This window comes from Myotis davidii, unplaced genomic scaffold (assembly GCF_000327345.1).
Source record: "Myotis davidii unplaced genomic scaffold, ASM32734v1 scaffold771, whole genome shotgun sequence".
Taxonomy (NCBI): domain Eukaryota; kingdom Metazoa; phylum Chordata; class Mammalia; order Chiroptera; family Vespertilionidae; genus Myotis; species Myotis davidii.
The window spans coordinates 253,999-262,170 of record NW_006282668.1 but is presented as its reverse complement, the minus strand read 5'-3'; positions in this window follow the sequence as shown (position 1 = coordinate 262,170).

The following is an 8,172-nucleotide window of genomic DNA, read 5'->3' as shown; positions in this document are numbered from 1 at the left end:
TTGTGGTTTGTGCAAATAAAAGCTTGCTTGACCCCAAGGCTGCTGCTGCCGTTTGGGCTTGCTCCCTGCATGGAGAAGTCCGAGGCAGTCACTGGCCAGTTTTCAATAAATCCTCGCTTGCTGTTTTAGATCTAATTGGAGTCGGTGGTCTTACTCTTGTGAACGTTGGTCCACAACTTGTTCTCTTTTTTTCCTTTTTAATGACATTAGGAAAACCTGATGTAACCATGTAAAGATTAGATATTATAACTAGATAATAAAATAAATAGAAAAATAAGTAGAGAATAAAAATCAAATGTTAACTTCACTTTCAATAGAACTGTCAACTTTTCCCTGTATCTTCAATTTTCTCTATATATAATGTATGTTATTTTCTTACAATAATAGGATCATTCTGTTGTTCTGTAATTTTTACAAACTGGCTTTTAACACTATTCGTATATGGCAAACATCTTTCCACATCAGTAACTGGATCATCAGAAAGGCTACACGGTGTTCCATTGCAAGGATGTTCCATAATATCTTTACATATTTATAAAGTGCACATTGAGTCTGCTTTTAGTTTTCCCATTGCTGTTTTTTTTTAAATTTTCTTTTTATGTCCTATATTCTCCATGAAGATATGTCAGAAGTTAAAGCCAACACTGGTAATACTCCATTATTAATATCAGCAGCTAAAAATGATTCACCATTACCCAAGATCAGAATGTACTGTACTCTCAAGTATTTCTCCTGCCCCTTTCCATTTCCTACACTGCTTGTTGTTTCTCACTAACTGGTGTAAAAATACATCTATTATAAGCAAAGAGCAAACATTTTAATACGATTTAAAACCTTTTCCTCAATAATATTTAAGAAGACATTTCATCTCCAAAATGAGAGTTGACAGTCATGAAGAAGGACTAATCTGAGATCTGGAAAGAGTTGGTGAAAATTAGAACTACATTTGCCCTGTTCGACTACTGATGAAGGAATGACAGTTCTGTCTTAGATACTGAAAACAAACAAACAAATACCAATTAGTGAAGCTGAAGATAAACTGGAAAGTTCTCTCAAGACTCATAGGAAAATAATTAATAATTGAAAATAATGCAAGAAAAAGTTAAGAAATAAGGAGTCCAATCCTGGCCGAGTGGCTCAGTTGGTTGGAGTGTCCTCCCATATCCCCTCCCCCCCCCCCACCCCCCGCCAATAAATAAATAAATAGATAAATAAAGGTCTGAGTTCGATTCCTGATCAGGGCTGGCGGTTGGGTTCCTAGGTTTTGGGTTCAGTCCCTGGTAGGTAGTGAAGAGGAGGCAACAGATTGATATTTCTCACATCAGTGTTTCTTTCTAAAATCAATTTAAAAAACATATCCTCAGGTGAGGATTTAAAAAAAAAAAAGGAGCCTAAAGATGTAGCCTATGCAAAGGTGGAGAAATTGCAGAGCAGGAATTAGGACCAAGAGAACACAAGCACAAATAAAAGCAACGGAAGCAAAAATTTTTGAGCTGAAGAAATATCTGAGTTTGAAACTTTAAGAAGACTCACTGAAAATAAATGAAATACGTATCCAGATAGGTCCAGGCAAAATTCTTGAATATAAAAGAGAAATTAAACTTTCTATACCAATTGAAGCTTTTAAAAGAAAACAAGTATATATTCTGGTGAACACAAGTTAAACTATTCTCCCTAAAGCTAAATGCCTATCCTCGATGTTTATAGAACTTTAAAGAGGAGGCAAAATGAAGAATTCAAGGATATTGAAGACATAGTTCGTAAGTTTTAAAACTGAGCAATGAAATCATGCTTTGAAGACATTTTGTAAATATAAAAATACAATTCTCAAAACAGAAGAAGTCTGTTGTAAACTACAGTAGTACTAATTCAGGTTTTCATACCAAAATAATATAAGCCAAATCAGGAAATAGCAGAGGTTGGTGAGAGGCAGTACAGACTCACTATATATTTTCTTTTACTTTGTAAAAAATATCTTTTTATTGATTTTTTTAGGGAGAGAGGAAAAGAAAGAGATAGAGAGATAGAAACATCAATGAGAAAAAACATTGATTACATACGCCCTGCTGGGGATTTGAACCGGTGACCTCTTGGTTCATGGGTTGATGCTGTGCCACCAACCACTGGGCAACACCAGCCAGGCTACTTTTCACTTTCCACAGGGAAAGTCAGTAATAACTGTTTGTTCTTGATACTAATATATATGATATGTATATTCAAAAACCTAACCATTAGGAATTTCTTTTTCCTTTTTTAGTCCTACTTTTCCTTCTTTTGTAAGACAGGCATAGCTGAGTAATGTCTTCTGTTTTAGTTATCTAGAGTTGCTCAATCAGCCACCCTAAATCTTAGTGGCTTCAAACAACCACCTTTATTTATTTTGCTTGTGAATGTGCACCAGGCAGGGCTCAGTGGGGCCAACTCCTCCCTGCCCTTGCAGTGTTCGCTGGGGTGGGCTAGAGGATCTGCTTTCAAGATGACTCACATGGCTGGCAAGCTGGCGCTAACTGCTGGCTAGGAGCTCAGCCAGGGCTGTGGGCCAGGGGCCTTCGATCCTTTTCTAGGGGCCTTCAGAGGCTGCTTGGGCTTCCTCATGTCTTGGTGTCTGGGTCCTGAGCGGGAGTTTCAAGAGAAACAGGAAGCTGCGTTGTCTTCGACGGCCTGGTCTTGTAAGTTACAGGGTATCACTGCTGAGGACTCAGAGGACCAGCAGATTCAAGATGAAAGGACGCAGACATCATGCAAGGTTATGTGGGATAAGAGATATTGTTGCAGCCATTTTTTAGGAAATGCAATTTGTCTGTCTTTAAATTACTAAAGGGAAAAAAGTCTTTAAAAATCTCCTCATGAGGATACACACACACACACACACACACACACACACACACACACATATAAAAGCCTAAGCGACCATTTGACTGTTCAACTGTTTGACCATTCAACCATTCGACGGGTAGCTATGACATGCAATTACCACCAGGGGTCAAATGCTTCAACAGGTAGGTTAGGTTGCTGCTGGGGCCCTGTCAGCCCTGAATCTAGTTCACCTGCACCCCAGACCCAGAGAGCCTAATTCCTTGTGGAATTGGCTGTGGGTTAGCTTGCAGCTGGAGCCTTGTCGGCCCCCAGTCTGGTTCACCTGCACCAGATTCCCTTTCAATGTGCACTAATCCATGTACCAGGCCACCAGTATATGTATGTATGTGTGTGTGTATATATATGTTTATATACTAGATAATAAAAGGGTAATATGCAAATTGACCCTAACAGTGGACCCCCAGGGTAGTGGGCCTAAGCTGGCAGGTGAATATCCCCTGAGGGGTTCCAGACTGCGAGAGGGCACAGGCCAGGCTGACAGGCTGAGGGACCCCCCGAGTACACAAATTTTCATGCACCAGGTCTTTACTTTGTGTGTGTGTGTGTGTGTGTGTGTGTATACATATACATATATATACACACACATACAGGATTCTGTTGATATATATATCCCACAGAATTCTGTTGATATATCTCAACAGAATCCTAATACTGATTCTCACCAGATATTTATGTGCCAGGCATGAGGTAGTTACTGGGGAAGAAAAGGTGAGAGGGATGGACAGGTCTTTGCTATTGAACTTATGCTCTGATGGAGGAGACAAATGCTCAACTAATTACAGATCAAGATCAGTGCTGGAAAGCAATTCACATTTACTAGTTTACTTCTTATTGTTTTCCTCCTGCCCCCCCACGCCCTGGGGCACAGGTCCAATCACAAGCGGCAATCAATTTTTACACAGGAAAATAAACAAAAGGCTGAGATAGCAAATAAAAGAGGCTGGGGGAGGAGAGTCCTTGGAAGGAAGATTCTGGCTGATACCAGAAGGACAAAAATGAGTGAAGAGCCTGCAGAGAGCAGTTGAAGCAGAGAACACAGGAGGGCCATGTTTCTGAGGTGAAGAAGCCCTTAGCTGGAGCCTAGTGAGTGAGGGGAGGGTGGAGAGGGTGGGGATGGAGAGTCAGGAAGGGCCAATGGCATGACTTTGTAGGCTGGGTGAGGAGTTTGAATGTTATTTAATGCAATGTGAAGCCTGTGAACTCTTATTCTAAAGAGGGGAGTGACATTTGGCATTTTTGACACAGTTCTCTCTGTCTGTGTGGGGAATGGATTCCAGCAGGGAGACCAACCAGTTAGAAGGTCACTGGGCAGTCAAGGGGACGGTGATGGTGGCTTTGGCGAGGGTGAGCAGTGCAGATAGAAAGAAGTAAATAAGCCCCCTCGGTGTGGCTCAGTGGTTGAGCATCGACCTATGAACCAGGAGGTCACGGTTTGATTTCCGGTCAGGGCACATGCCTGGATTGTGGGCTCGATCCCCAGTGTGGGGCGTGCAGGAGAAAGCCGATCAGTGATTCTCTCTCATCATTGATGTTTCTATCTCTCTCTCTCCCTCTCCCTTCCTCTCTGAAATCAATAAAAATATATTTTCTAAAAAAACGAAAGAAGTAAACAAAGTCAAGCTAGGTGGGCAGTAGAAATAGTAAAAATGTTGATTCATTATACGTAGGGTTTGAAGGAAAGAGAGGAGTACCATTATAAGGTTTTCAAATTTGCAAACAAATCTGATTTGTCCTCATGGACACACCACCCTAGTGAGGTAGTGAGTAAAGGGGACCCGAAGGAGTCCTTTTCCCAGATGGAACTGGTCTACATGAAAGTCAGCTAACGTCACCAGGAGCCTAGTCTACATTCCCAGAGAAAGACAGCCTGGCTTCGGACCAAACCGGAGACCTTCACTCTAAGAGAAGGTTCCAAGTGTCCAGAAAAAAAGAAAAAAAAGGAAGAAAGAAAAAAAGAGGCACCAGTATTTATGCTGCTGAGTAGGACAGTGCAGGTCTGCAGTCTGGAGATCACAGCCCAAGTGAAACCCTAGACACTGGGTGTGAAATGCCCTAGCGCTGAACTCAGATCCCCCTTGCTGATTAGCCAGGCAGCGGAAGGGACCTGTAACCCAATACTTCCAGCTCTCTCTGGAATCTCCTTACTGGAAGGAAGGGGGATGATGACTTTATTCTCTGACCCCTTCCAGGATTCGGACAAATGCAGTTTTCTTTCTTTCTTTTTTTTAAAAGATATATTTTATTGATTTTTTTACAGAGAGGAAGGGAGAGAGACAGAGAGTTAGAAACATCGACGAGAGAGAAACATCGATCAGCCGCCTCCTGCACACCTCCCACTGGGGATGTGCCCGCAACCCAGGCACATGCCCTCGACTGGAATCGAACCCGGGACCCTTCAGTCCACAGGCCGACGCTCTATCCACTGAGCCAAACCGGTTTCGGCAAATGCAGTTTTCTTAAATGTCAGTTTCATTGAATAAAGTTCGCACAAAGTAGATGCCCCACCAGGCAAAACTACAAACTCATCTTTCCTAACGCCCGCTTTGTACGTCTGGTTTTACTCATATTAGCAGGTGAAGGGCACTAGGGACCTTCGGACTTTATGGGTCTGTGACAACATGGTTTGACGGACTGAATCACCCAGTTATTACCCAAGGTATTATCTCTTTGTGCCTCCATTCTCTTATCTATAGAGGTGATGGGTTAGATCATATGTAACACACATAAAATAATTTGATTAACTTTGTTCATGTAGATGGCAAACTAAGAACGAGAATTTGCATCTGATGCATCTTTGTACCCCACCACAGCTGTGCTGGCCATAAAGCATACAACCTCATACTTAAGGAAGATGCAGATGTTGCCTTCAATTTTTTATTTATTTTAATCTATTAATTAGTCACTTGTGATAAATATCGATCAATGATTAAGAAATATCAAACAGCCGAGGCCGGTTTGGCTCAGTGGATAGAGCGTCGGCCTGCGGACTAAAGGGTCCCAGGTTCGATTCTGGTCAAGGGCATGTACCTTGGTTGCGGGCACATCCCCAGTGGGGGATGTGCAGGAGGCAGCTGATCGATGTTTCTCTTTCATCGATGTTTCTAACTCGCTATCTCTCTCCCTTCCTCTCTGTGGAAAATCAATAAAATATATATATAAAAAAAATCAAACAATGGGTACATGAATAAATAAAGGAGAATAAACTAAAGGTGATATCTACGTCTTTTTTTCAGCATTAAACTTTATAGTTTTATGGACATCATGGTTCATAAAAAGTCTTTTAGGAGTGAAAACCTTTACAGATAGAGTTGGGTTAGAAGCTATGTTCACGGATTCCCAGGACCCGGGTAAGCACAGAATTGTGACCTTGGACAAGTTACATCACTTCTCCAAAGTTCAGTTTTTTCATGTGCAATCTGGAGATTATAAAAGAACTGATTTCCGAGTGGTAGTGTGAGGATTAGATGAAAACACTTAGCATAGTTTCTGGTTCATAATGAGTACTCTGCCGGCTTAAACTATCATTAACCGACTTACAGGTTACTATTTTACAAGCTTTGGAGCCCAGTGACAGTGAAATTGGCCTCTTGGGTCTCCATTGTCCCAGCGAGACAAAACCCTTAAGCATTTTGGCAGGAGCAGACATTCAGCAGTAGGAGTTGAATAGAACAAAACTGAATGATGTGGACGCCAAAGAAGCAGGTTAAAACCACGCCAGCCGCAGAGTCTGGAGCTACCTATTGAGACAATTCATTTTACAAGCGTTCACTTTCACTTTACATTGTGCTTTTGTTTGTATTACTTTCATATTCCTCCAGCAAATCCTTGAGATAGATAATAGTATTTTTCCATCACGGTTGAGTAAACAGTTTTTTTAAAAAAATAAATAAGATTTGTACGTAAACTGCAACTGAAAAATAAAAAATCATTTAAGAAAATTAAAGTGATTTGCCTGGTTCTTAAAGTGACTAGAACTCAGACTGCAAAGCTAGTTTTTGTAATCATGACTCTATCTCGGGAATCCACCAACCAAATTAGTTCTATACCATGAACAACATGCCTACGGGAAGTGAGACGTGCTGATCTTTACCCAGATGTTTTATCTATGATACCATGTTTCAGCCACGTCTCACTTACTTGGTGCTTTGCAGCTTTTACTAGTAAATAAGAACAGATATGCTTTTAGTACTCCAATAAAAAAACACAACACACTGCAACGCTGATCACTCACTCAGTCACAACAGGGGGTTTGTGTATCCCCAAACTTACTAGGTCTTTTCTAGTTGTTTTTCAAACCGTTGTTTACACTTTGGCCAGAACATTTTATGTCAGAGCTTTCATTACATGTTTTATGTTTATTTCATGTAGGTACCGCCTCATTTCTAACTGGTTGCACAATTCTTACCCCATTTTACAGATGAGGAAACATGGGTTCCCAGAGGTTATTGGCACTAATGCGGCGTTATACTGTCTTGATGTTTAAACTACCTACTTTATTCAAAGCCAAGTACAGTAGGTGGTAAGAACGATAGTAATACCCAAGGGACCTGAGGGAACAAAAAGGTCTTGAGTTGCAAAAAGTCTAAATTTATGCAAAATGCAGAAATCCTTGGTGGACACATAATAACTTTTATTTATTTTATTATTAAAATCTTTATTGTTGAAAGTATTACTTATGTTTCTTATTTTCTCCCTTTGACCTCTTCTAGCACTCGCCCCCCCCCCCCCAAACACACACACCCAGGCCTCCACCATCCTATTGTCTGTGTGCATGGGCTAGGCATATATGGGTACAAGTTCTTTTGTACCCCACCTTCCCTCTGGGATTCCACAGTCTGTTCCATGCTTCTAGGTCTCTGGATCTTACAATAATAACTTTTAGATCATCTTTCACCCTCTAGGCAGGCAAATTACCTGTAGAGCCAATATACAGGGTGGCCCCCCAAAATGTATAGACACTTTGACAGCTGATAGCTCAATTTTGATAATGAAATGTATTTTCATAAACATTGCCTTTATAATTATTCAAAATGTGTGTATATATATATATATATTTTGGGGGACCCCCTCTAGATTAGATTTCTTGACCCCTTTTGTGGAATAAATCCCTTTGGCCTTCTGGAGAATCCCATGGACCTCTTCTCAGAATAATGTTTTAAAATAAGTAACAGAACGAATAGGAATTATATTGAAATATGTAGTTCTAGCATCTGACCCGAGATTCTCAAGGAGTATGGGATGGGCTACTCAGGGGATGTTTCTGCGATGACAGTAGTGTCTTCCTTCCGTCTATAA